This window comes from Scatophagus argus, chromosome 12 (assembly GCF_020382885.2).
Source record: "Scatophagus argus isolate fScaArg1 chromosome 12, fScaArg1.pri, whole genome shotgun sequence".
NCBI lineage: Eukaryota > Metazoa > Chordata > Actinopteri > Scatophagidae > Scatophagus > Scatophagus argus.
In genome coordinates, this window is record NC_058504.1 from 6,390,247 (window position 1) to 6,403,096 (window position 12,850).

At 46.5% G+C, this 12,850-nt stretch overlaps 1 protein-coding gene across 3 annotated transcripts in view; it reads right to left on the bottom strand.

Moving 5' to 3' along the window:
- LOC124067929 (trace amine-associated receptor 1-like) overlaps nt 1–12,850 on the bottom strand; it is a 34,397-nt gene that overhangs the window by 15,951 nt on the left and 5,596 nt on the right. For 2 of the 3 annotated variants that reach the window (XR_006844846.1, XR_006844843.1), the window contains exon 1: nt 3,157–3,170. The exons of the other annotated variant lie outside the window; for it this stretch is intronic. The gene's annotated coding sequence lies outside the window, so the exon portion shown is untranslated. Of the gene's footprint in view, nt 1–3,156; nt 3,171–12,850 lie in introns of those variants that run through there. 3 annotated transcript variants of the gene reach the window in all.

Here is a 12,850-nt window from a genome sequence, read left to right on the forward strand (position 1 = left end):
CAGTCTGTGCTTGTCCCTGGCAGTGGCCCCAGCGTACCACACGGTGATGGAGGAGGTGAGGATGGACTCAATGATGGCCGTGTAGAACTGAACCATCATCTTGGCAGGCACCTTGAGTTTCCTCAGCTGCCGCAGGAAGAACATCCTCTGCTGGGCCCTTTTGATGAGGGAGCTGATGGTCAGCTCCCACTTGAGGTCCCGGGTGATAGTGGTACCCAGGAAGCGGAAGGAGTCCACCGTGGAGATGGGGGTGTCTGTCAGGGTAAGGGGGAGCGATGGAGCTGGCACTTTCCGAAAGTCAATGATCATCTCCACTGTCTTCTGGGCGTTCAGCTCCAGGTGGTTGCTACCGCACCAGGACACCAGACGGTCCACCTCCCTCCTGTAGGTGGACTCATCCCCGTCCAAGATGAGACCGATGAGGGTGGTGTCGTCTGCAAACTTAATCAGCTTGACAGACTGGTGGCCGGAGGTGCAGCAGTTGGTGTAGATGGAGAAGAGCAAAGGGGAAAGTACACAGCCCTGGCGGGTACCGGTGCTGATGGTCCGGGTGTCCTAGAGACATTCTTCCTCAGCCTCACATGCTGTTTCCTGTCTGTCAGGAAGTCAGTGATCCACCGGCAGATGGGGTCAGGCACGTTCAGCAGGGACAGCTTGTCCTGGAGGAGAGCTGGGCGGATCGTGTTGAAGGCAGAGCTGAAGTCCACAAACAAGATCCTAACGTAGGTTCCCGGGGAGTCCAGATGCCGCAGGATGAAGTGTAGCGTCAGGTTGACTGCATCGTCTACAGACCTGTTGGCTCTGTAGGCAAACTGCAGGGGGTCCAGGAGGGGGGTTGTGATGGACTTGAGAGTCTAACAGCAGTGGGAATGAAAACCTGCAGTAGCTCCTTCCTACACTGAGGGTGTAGCAGTCTGCCGCTGAAGGAGCTGCTCAGAGCTTCCACTGTCTGATGCAGAGGGTGAGAGGTGTTGTCCATGATGGATGTCAGCTTGGCTAACATCCTCCTCCTCTCACCCACCTCCTCCACAGAGTCTTGTGGGCAGCCCAGGACAGAACTGGCCCTGCTGACCAGCTTATTTAGTCTCTTGTCCGTCCACTCCTACTCTCTCCAGCTTCCCTCTCAGCAGCACCGGCTGAATTGTGTTGAATCCGCTTGAGAAGTCAAAAAACATGATTCTCACAGCACTCCCAGCACTCTCCAGGTGAGTCAGCGCCCGGTGCATCCACCCCGATGTTTGGCCTGTAGGCAAACTGCAGCGTGTCCATCGCTGTACTCACCACAGAACGAAGATGACTGAGAATGAGCCTCTCCATGGTCTTCATCAGGTGGGAGGTTAAGGCGACAGGCCTGTAGTGGTTTGGCTCCTTGGGGTGTGCAGTCTTAGGAACTGGAACCACACAGGAGGTCTTCGACAGGACAGGGACCCTCTCCAGACTAAGGCTCAGGTTGAACACGTACAAGACCACCTCACAGAGCTGGTCAGCACCTTCCCTGAGCAGTCTGGGGCTGATCCCGTCTGGTCCTGCAGCTTTCCTGCTCTTCAGCGGCCTCAGTTCTCTCCTCACCTGGTCCGATGTTAAGAAGAGGGGTGGACAGTAGGGGATGGGGGTGCTGATAGTGGTAGAGGGGGCTGGTGTGAAGTGGTGTGAAGACAAGGGGGTGATGGGAGGTGGAGTAGAAGACAGTGATGGTCAGGTGATGGTGGTAGTGTCTGCTGGCCTGGAGATGTGTGAAGAGGGGAGAGGATGGTGGCAGAGGGGGTGGGGTTGGAATTAAACCTGTTGTAAAAAAAAAGCGTTGGTTGCCTTCAGCTGTCCCTCTGGCTCCACTCTGTCCATGTCCTGAGATGGTCTTTAGGCCCCTCCACACATCTCGTGTGTTGTTCTCCTCCAGCCGTTCCTCCAGCTTCTTCTTGTAGCTGTTCTTGGCCCGCCTGATTGTGTACTTCAGTTCACACTGTACTCTCTTCTGCTCCACTCTGTCCCCAGAAAAGAAAGCTGGTTTCTGGTTCAACAGGGCTTTCAGCTCAGGGGTCACCCAGGGCTTGTTGTTGGAGATACACCGTACCCTTCGGGTTGGCAAGGTCTCCACACAGAAGTTGATGCAGTCTGTGATGCAGTCGGTCAGGCCATTGATCATCGCCATGAGAGCTGTAAAGTGTCTCCCAGTCTGTAGATTGGAAACAGTCTCTCACTGGCCTCATCAGTCCACACTTTCACAGACTTCTTCTGTGCAGGCTCTCTTCTCACCCTGGGTGTGTATTCGGGGAGCTGTGAGTGATCAAAGCATCCAAGTGAGGGGACTGGGGCGGAGGTGTATGTGTCTTTGACATTAGCATACAAACGGTCCAGCGTCTTGTTGTCCCTGGTGTGGCACTTCACATACTGCGTGAATGTGAGGAGAGTGGAAGATAGAGAGGCTCTATTGAAGTCTCCACTGATAAGCAGGAGGGTTTCTGGGTGCTGTGTCTGCATCCTGGTCACTGCACTGTGGAGCAACTCACAGGCGGCTGCCGCATCGGCCAAGGGAGGGATGGACACATTAAACACAATAACGTGCGAAAACTCCCTTGGGATGTAATAAGGCCGAATGCCAACAGCAAGCAACAGAGATGTGCCCCGAGTTGCACCATCTCTCATTAATAAACACCGCCATCCCCCCGCCTTTCCGCTTACCACAGTCCTCCACTCTCCGCTCAGCACGCACAAGTTTAAAACCATCCAGGGAAACCACAGAGTCCAATATCAGTCCACTCAGCCAGGTCTCAGTGAAACACATAAGGTTGCACTCCCTGTACTCCCTCTGCAGCCGGATCAGCGCTGTACGTTCGTCGGTCTTGTTGGAGAGGGAACAGACATTTCCCATAATAACGGAGGCTATATATGGTCTGTACCTCCGTTTCCTCTCCTGGATCTTTCGTCCCGCTCTGCAGCCTCTCCTTCTCCTCCGTATTTCCGCAGGAATCTCTGGTTTCTCCGCGTAGAGAAGAGCAGGGCCGCATAGAGCTAACAGCTGATCCCTGGTGTAAACAATAGAGCCATGGCTGAAGCTGAAGGGGTCCTCCAGTGGAGTGCCAAAAGGGTCAAAAAACAGCAAAAAACAAAAATACCGAAATATACCAATAATGACAACATTTTTTATTTTTTCCCTACATTATCCACTGATGAAAAAAGTGGGATTAAAATTCTTATGGTTCTGTGGGCAAGTAAGGGCACGTGTGGTTAAGGTTAAGGAATGATCGTGCCATTGTTTCTGTGGATTAAAAAAAAAATGTTTAACATGCCTTATTCTGTTTTATGCTATATGTTTTATGCTATATTATTAATGGTATAATTAATAATGTTATAATCATGTCGAACTAGTTGTTTGTCTCAGTACTGCACACTCTGAGGGAGACAGAGGTATCATGCATAGTAGGAGAAGGACACCATATCTCAAGTCACTCTGACCGATGGGCGAAGACACTGATACACCACCCCTCCCCTCTCGCTTGAGTGTAAAGGTGTTGAGACTAGCAACCAGTGTTATCTTAAAGTATATATAATGATGTACTTCCTTGAGTGCTTTAGATCCCACTTGGCGTTTGGCTGAAGCAGACTTGTGTTCTGAGGTGGGATCTCCAAAGATCTTTGTTTCTAAAATAAATAACTCTGTTTTAAGGCTATTCAACGACTCTGTTTTAACTCTCTCACATCAACCTACTCGGGGAAGCAAGTGGGCTTCAACAATTTGGGGGCTCGTCCGGGATGTGAGGAGTTTTTTGATCTGACCTAAAACCAAACTGCACACCGAGGACACAGCGCTGTGGTCGACCTAAAACAAAGGTAAAGCAGAAACCTGTTGTAACGAATTCTGCATATTGAATACTCTCAAATAAGAAGGCAATCTGTGTCTGCAAGTGTGAAGTTTCCAAATTCAGAGTCTGTTGAAAATTCAGAGGATAAAAAAAAAAATAAATAAATAAAGTGTGAATGAGTGAAAAACAAAGTAAGGAACTGGAACAAAAAAAAAAAAGAAAATAAAAAAGAGGTTAAAAGATCAATTGTAGATCTTGTCCTTGGTCGTGGCGGACCCCACCGTCCTCTGACGAGGGGACGGAGCCAAGGAGGCAGCTGGGTTAGAGTCCCGGGGAGGTGAGGACCCCCGAATTCTGAGTTAGAAGAGCGGTGTCTCTTCAAATATTGGGTTAGAGTCCCTAGGAGCGGCGTCTCCTTAAAAGCTGAAAGGATAAAAGTTCCAGAGTTGGTGAGTATTGAATAAATGTGATATTGTGTGTATGTGTGACATGTCTGGGTAATTGGGGATAAAATAGATAAAAAATAGAATTGAGCGGTGTCTTCAGTGCAGAGCATTACAACAGTGTCGTGACAAAACTGTTCAAAACAGACAGCGGAAACCTCACGGTGTCAACGAAAGCTGGCTGAGCCGCGGAAACCTCACGGTGCCAACGGAAGTGGCCGGTTTTTGTCACAAGGGTCAGTTGCTCGGGTGAACTCCATACAAACTGACTGGCTGTTTTGCTCTGCTCACTGAATAAGACTTGTGGCTCGGGTGGACCCCATACACACCGGCTGACTGCTGAATTTAGATTTTAATAAACTATTGGTTAATTAATTACTTAATTAATTAATAGATTGGTATAACATTTTTAAGGATGGAGGGTGAGTTTAATAAGGAGTTACATGACGGAGGTTGTGGACCTGAGGGTCGGTGGAAACCTCTGTCAGCACAACTAGAAAATATAATACTGGCAGGGACAGGGGTTACTGAAGAGAAAGCAAAGGAGAAGAAAAATGGAGGGGGTAAAAAAGAAGGTAGAAAGATGAATAAAGGAGACAGGGAAAGAGTTAAAGGACAGAGTGTCCTTGGGAGGGATGTTATGGGAAAAAGTAGCAGAGTCGAAGGCTAAAAAAATAGAAGCCAGGAGGCAGGAAGAAGCAGCCAGTTTATTAAAAAAAGGAAAATGGAGGAAGGAAGGGAAAGCATATGAGGAGGAGAGGAGAGAATGGTCCGAGTTGGCGGTCTGGTGGCAGGGTGCCGATCATCAAAGAGAAGAAAAAAGAGCGGAAAAGCGAGAAGAAGGAGGCCAACACACCGGTCCGACCCCCACCCTACGCTCCTCCACTGCATCATGTGAGTCCCCTCAGGAAATGTACCCAACAGTGAAAATAGAGAAAGGACAACTTTTCGTAAGTATACCATACCCAACACCCACCGCCTCTGCAGCCAAATGAGTGTTAGATAAAGCCTCAGTCTCAACACAGTCACTAGAACAGACAGATAACGAATCAGCAGTGTCAGAATATCGCGCACTGCCAAGACAAGGCCATCGATAGAATAGTACACACCATACACACACTCTTACCAGGCGAGGATGAAGCGCCCCATGAGCAGCATAAACACCCTATGACCTTGAAATAACACACACACTCAACTACGATAATTTTCCCCTTAATCACCACCAGCTAGAGAGTCAAATACAAATCATTTGGACTAGGTGATGTGCAAGCAATAGTTGATAAAATGCCCCAGTGGCAGAAGGCAGAGGATTGTGGCTAAACAAACTAGATAGTCTCACTGCAGGACAGACTCTGGCGCTTGGAGACTTTAGAGCGGTGGCAGCCAGATGCATGACGGGAGCAGACCTGAGGGAGATTTAGGAGGAGGCTAATACGAGACGCGCTCCTGATAACACACAATTCACTAGGGTAAGCACTGACATAGGCAAAGCAATGAGAGAGAAGTATCCATTGCCCAACGTTGCAATGGTTCCAAAATTACAGTGGGCGCCTGAGCAGCACCCATGCGAGTTCCTAGATAAATGTAAGGACACGTGGATCAAACACACAGGTGTCCACCCAGGGCCAAAAGGGGTACAAAGGGAATGGTACAGACAGGCGGTGTTAGAGGGTGTTCCAGAGGAAGTTAGAGAAAAAAACATTTAGTGTATCACCTCACTTGAGCACAAGACGAACAGCAAAAGGAGCAGGACACTATTAAAGAGCTTCAGGGTCAATTACTGAAGCTACAACTGAACGAGGCCAGACAAAGAAGGTAAATGACAAAAAGAGAATAGAAAAAAGTGAAGCTGTGAAGGTAATGGTCACTGCTGAGAATAATGATACTCCTGATTTGTTTCCTGTTCCCTCTTGAATAGAAAAAAAGCTGCCCGAGATACCCCCCATACGGCAGGGGAGGAGGCTCCGGGGGCTGGCCACAGTGGGGAGGAGAATGGACGAGAGGACGTGGGGGAAGGGGCGGACCGCCAAAGGGACAGCCGGGAGGAAACGTGTGCTACTACTGCAACCAACCAAGACACTGGGTGAAAGACTGTTCCAGTATACCGCAAAGGGGCCGAGGTCGAGGCGATCCACCACGCCCAGGCCTGACGCAGGCACTCAATCACCAAGCAGCACCTACAGTATCCAGTATCCCATGGTGAACTGGGATGACTGGGAGGAGTGGGGAACACACCACAGAGAGACCACGACAGCAGACCCAGTGCTGTCTATAAAATCAATCTATTGGGGAGAGATCTCCTCATCAAACTGGGGGCGTCCACACTGTGTAGCCTGGACAGACTCAAAGTGACATTGCCAGCTGAGAACCACAGGGCAATACCTCCTCCAGTCTGTGGAAGAGCAGTATGCGAACATCTACTGGGCTCTGTTGCAACCTGAAACGCCTGAGCACAACGGCATCCTCTCGGCCTACCTGCAGTGGAAACCCTGGATCTCACTGCTCGAGCCCTACATCTCTCCTCCTGACCCAGCCCACGTGACCCTCTTCTATGACAGACTGCAAACTGAGTGGTATCAAGACGGGTTCCAAGAACAGCTACAAGGTAAAAGTTGGCGAATACACTCCACCAACATATATGTGGCACCAGAGGGAGTTGCAGCAGCAGTCACACTCACAGCAGATCAACTAGATTGGTATATGGTGTCAGAAGAGGCGGTTCCTCACGTCTCACTAGCATTACATCCTAAAACATCAGGCAAAAGAACTGGGAGGTGTGGTTAAACACACTCTGGCTCAGACTGATTGGACACTCACACAAATCCCTCATCTTCACTACTAAGCTAAGACATATCACATTGATTGACATGCGACATGGCTAACCCTCACACTCCGCATGGAACACCCCTATCCTGCCAGTAGAAAAGAAAGGGACAGGTAAATACAGAATGGCGCAAGACCTCAGAGCCATTAATAACATCCTTTCTACTACTACGGTGCCCGTGCCTGATCCATATGTGGCTCTGACTAATCTGGATTCATCTCATTCATGGTTTACATGCATTGATCTGGCTAATGCATTCTTTTGTCTCCCATTAGCAGAAGAGTGCTGTGACATTTTTTTTTTTCATTTACCTACAAGGGTCGACAGCTGGGGTACACCAAGCTACCACAAGGGTTCACACTGTCACCAGGGCTGTTCAAACAGGTCCTCATATAGGCTTTAAGTGACTGCATTCTGCCAGACAACACCACACTCATTCAGTATGTAGATGGTCTCTTCCTGGCGGCGCCCACAGCTACTGTCTGTCTTACAGCAACCAGCTCTGTCCTGCAACACTTAGCCAGAAAGGGTTTAAGGTAAGTAAAGCCAAATTACAGATATCTAGGAAACAGGTTTTATTCCTAGGCAGAGCGATCTTCCAGAAAGGAGCAGGGATGGCTCCAAAAATTGGCTACTGCTACTGAATTGGCCTTACCAGACTACACGTTGCCATTCTACCTTGATGTTTCTGAAACAGAAGCAGTTGTTAATGGCATTCTGTTCCAGAAAAAAGGGGGAGAAAAAACAGTGCTAATGTACATAACTGCAATAAACAAATCCATCAAACACGAGGCAGAAATGAGGGAACAATGCAGCAGATCATGCAGCAAAGATGGCGGTTGGGTATCAGGTTAAACGAGAACTAATGTGTTCAGAAGAAGAGATGGAACTGAACCAGAACTAACTGACATTATAAGATTGCAAAAGGGGGTCTCACCACAGGAGAAAACGTTCTGGAAAGCCAGAGGAGCTACGGAGGTGGGAGGACTGTGGAGGAGTCCGGATGGACGTCTTATTCTACCCCAGGCATGAGAAAAACAGCGCTAGAGGAGGCGCATGGAGTAGGACACGTGGGAGCGGCACAGATGCTGAGAAACCTGGAGAACTAGCGGCATCCTCACTTGAAAGATATGGTAAAACACTGGGTAAGAACATGTGAACTTTGCACCAAGTACAATGCCAGACCGACCATCAAAACTCGAACCGGGTAAGTATCCTCTCGAAGTATGACCAGGGAAAGAAATTATCATAGATTACACAGATATGATAACCGCAGTAAGAGGGTACAGATATGTTGATGTGTGTGGATGTGTATACAGAGTGGCCGGAGGCGTGGCCAACAAAAAGGGAGGATAACAAGTCAGTGATAAAGTTTTTGATTAATCACTACATTCCTCAACATGGGTTCCCAGAGAAAATTCGATCAGACAATGGGACTCACTTCAAAAATCAAGACCTCCAGCAGGTGGAGGCAATGCTAGGGCTGAAACATTCATTTGGCACTGTTTACCACCCGCAATCACAGGGCAAGGTTGAAAGGATGAATCAAACAGTTAAGCACAAATTGGCAAAAATATGTGCACAGACTAACCTGACCTGGCTAGATGCCCTACCCCTGGTGCTCATGTCCATTCGAAGCTCCATTAACCAGAGCACAGGGTTCTCTCCTCATGAGCTACAAACAGGGAGAGCTTTTCCAGGTCCCATGACAAAATTGATTGGGATTGGTGAAGACAAACAAAACCTGACCACAAGAGCATATTTTAAAGAACTGCAGGCTTTCGGTTCAGCTTTTGCCAAACAGGTCACGGACCGACACGAGGGGGCGCACGAGGCTTCGTCACCAGAGGTGAATTGGGTCCTGTTGCGGGTAATCAAAAGCAAGTGGTCGGAACCAAGGTGGACTGGACCGTTTCAGGTGGTGGAGAGAACTTCGCATGCAGTCCGACTGAAGGGTAAAGGAGACACCTGGTACCACTGGAGCCAGTGTGCAGCAGCGGAAGAACCGCAGCGGTCCCTCTTCGAGGTCCACCAGGACCTCCAGGCAGCAAACACCGACCCAACTGGGTTGGGCGTGAGTCACACACACAAAGGGGCAGAATAATCCCCGTGTGCTGACTAGGTGACAGGGCAGTCTACCCCTGGCACTGAAGAACAGAAGAGAAGACGTCACGGGAGGAGGTGAAATAGCGCTCCTCTCCTGCATGTGGCGTGCCAAGCCACCAACCTCCAAAACAGACACCTCTGAAACCTATGAATATAATAATCAGGGAACAAAACAAATTGACCGAGCAGGTGGTATCACTCATACAGAGAACAGAGTTGATTAAAATCTTCTCATTCAGGTATATTACCAACACTTGTGGGTGGCAGATAAACTTTCCAATTGGGCTTTTCTATATTACATATACGTTGGACGAAATCCGAAGGTGAAACGGTAAGATTTGAGAATTTAAGAAGTTAAGATAGCACGCAAAGATGTCCGACTGTCAGTTATCTTTCTTTATTGTCTGTTGGTTTATTGTATGTGTGGCTTTCGCTCTTGCTCTAATAAAACTCTCGCTGTGCGGTCATACCAGACTATAAACAGGATAAGTTGTGCAGCCTCGTGGCTGCTAGAATTGAGTCATAATTCATTTAATATTGTATCTGTGCTATTTTAAGTGTAAACTGTTGCATAATCAACTTCAAACCATTGACAGGGTAAAGAAAAGAGAAGTGATGTATGGTAATGCTAAATGGCTAGCAGGACTCAGCCTGCTGGCCGTGATGATTGTAACTTTAATATTACTCTTGTGTGAATCCACTGACAACACCACATTTGCTTTAGAGCCACAAACCCACACCTACCCCTGACATCTCATCCAATGACATTGTAGCTATTGATTATACCACACTAAAACCCCTAGATATAATACAAATCTCCACAGGATACAGAGATAGTAACCTCTGGAGGAGTGGATGACAAATATGTTTGGTCAGTGGTTTAATTTTGTCACTTATGGTCTCTATTGCGACTTTTGTGGGAATTTTAGTTACTTGAGGATGTTGTTGTGTACCCTGTATTCGAGCTCTCACTGTTAGATTCATCACAGCCACAGTAGAGAAGGGTAGCGCCCCTGTTCCAAGGCACATGATGCCGTTGTTGCAAAGATGGACTCTGATGGGGAGGACAAACAGGATAGGGTCATCAGAGAGTTTGAATTTGACATTCGTAAGTGATCTCTTAATAGAGATCAAAAGGGGGAATTGTGGATTAAAAAAAAAATGTTTAACATGCCTTATTCTGTTTTATGCTATATGTTTTATGCTATATTATTAATGGTATAATTAATAATGTTATAATCATGTCGAACTAGTTGTTTGTCTCAGTACTGCACACTCTGAGGGAGACAGAGGTATCATGCATAGTAGGAGAAGGACACCATATCTCAAGTCACTCTGACCGATGGGCGAAGACACTGATACACCACCCCTCCCCTCTCGCTTGAGTGTAAAGGTGTTGAGACTAGCAACCAGTGTTATCTTAAAGTATATATAATGATGTACTTCCTTGAGTGCTTTAGATCCCACTTGGCGTTTGGCTGAAGCAGACTTGTGTTCTGAGGTGGGATCTCCAAAGATCTTTGTTTCTAAAATAAATAACTCTGTTTTAAGGCTATTCAACGACTCTGTTTTAACTCTCTCACATCAACCTACTCGGGGAAGCAAGTGGGCTTCAACATTTCAAATGCACAGGAAACAGCAGAAATATCAGCCTTGCAGACCACATGGGCAATCAGATGCTGAAATTGTTATGCTACTGCAGAACAATGAATGGACAGGTCCGTGGAAAAGAAACTCTGAAGTCAGTAAAACAGTTATATTCTGGAAGGCCAAGAAGTCCCTAAACTTGCCTTCTTCTGGACTCGGGCAGTGTAAACTGAGTCCAGATCTGGTGGGCTGCAGTCTACCAGATCTGGACTCAGTTTACACTGCCCGAGTCCAGAAGAAGGCAAGACGCATTGCCACAGACCCCACCCACCCGGGCAACAAACTGTTTGTACCGCTTCCATCAGGAAAGCGGTACAGGAACATTAAAACCAGCACCAACAGACTCAGGGACAGCTTCTTCCCCAGAGCTGTTAAAGCAATAACCCCCCTACAGTGAAACACTCATACACATAGTCTGGCACTAGTGCACTTTGTTTTATCTACCTCACTCTGTATTCTGCATTTTGTACTTTGTATTTTATATTTTTATATTTTCTTCTAAGGTGTGCAATTTTTTATTTTCCTATTTATAAGTGTGTTTTGAAGCTGAGAATCTGCACAAAATTTCGTTATGCTTGCATAATGACAATAAAGACTCTTGAATCATCAGAAAATGAAGGCTAGCAACACACACAATAAAAACATGTCAAGGAGGTGTGAAAATACACCTAAGATAGGATAAGATAAGATCAGAATCAGATAATGCCTTTATTGTCATCGAACAACAACTAATAGAATGAAATTTCAGTGCAACTGCATCAGTGGTACATAAAATGTAAATAATAAATAAAAAACAGAATACAGTATTAAATATAAGTTAAATATAAGTCGAGGTGATCGCAAGGTGTTGCATGTCGCTCATTGGTAATATATTGTTAGCATGTTAATAAGCACCTCAACGAGATAAGATCAGATCAGAATTCCTTTATTTATCCCCGAAGGGAAATTCTTTAAATGGAATTAATCCCACATTGAGACACCATTAATGCCCAAAATCTTGTTGAAATGTAATTATCTCCTCCTTGACATGTAACACCTTGTTACAATAAAAATATGATCTCACTGACAACTTTATGTAGTGTGCCTTTTACATGGCACTCCGCATTTCTGAGGCATTTATGGTCCATTTGGCCTTCCATATTCACATGCACTGTCTTGTATCACAATGGAACCACACCAGAAATCTAAATTTGTTAACTTTGCTATTAAAATGACCTGCTTTATGCCTCATTTCTTTAGATGTCCTTTCTGGGGATTTCTGTATATTCTGCTGCTAAAATTAGCAGATAGCAAATATATGTCCCCCATAAAAGAACAACTGGCCCTAATCTGGTATTTTAAATAGGCTGGAACAGCATGCTACATGTAACCCTTATTTGTGAAAGACTAACTTCATTCAGTCTAATAATCATGTTCTGAAAATTAGTGGCGGCAACACGCTTCCTCCACAGCTTGTGCAACAGTGATGTAACACGGTATTATATAAGTTAAATCACTTCTGAAACAAAGCGTAGAGAGGGGAAAATAAATGCAGCGAGGGAAGGTAAGTTAAGTGTTGATGATGATGAGACTTTTTGCAGCTCCTCTCTTTTCACATCTCTGACCTCCTTCATGTTATGTTGGAGTGAGGCCAGATGTAGTCGGAATTGTTAGTTTCAGTGGTGGTCAAAGGTAGAGAAGTGGCCAGCCACTCCCTGTTATCTGTCAGTTTAGCTGCGATGGGTGGCTTTGCTTATTGTTTCTGAGGAAACAACATAAACCCTCTCAGTCCTTTCATGTATCATGAAAGAACTAAGAAAAGATCTCCATTCACTTCACTCTACGTATGAGAGATATGTGCAGTGAATGAATAAACTGCTATAAAAGCTTATTTGTTTTGTAGTTTTGGTCTGTTACATCTGGAGATGAATGCATCATGAAGCTAAAGGACTCAAGATGGCGCTGGTGAGGTCGGCCGCTGCTCCCGAAATTTGTTTGTATATAGTCGTTTTTAGCGTAATTTTTAACTTGTTAAGCCATCCTGTTGTAGG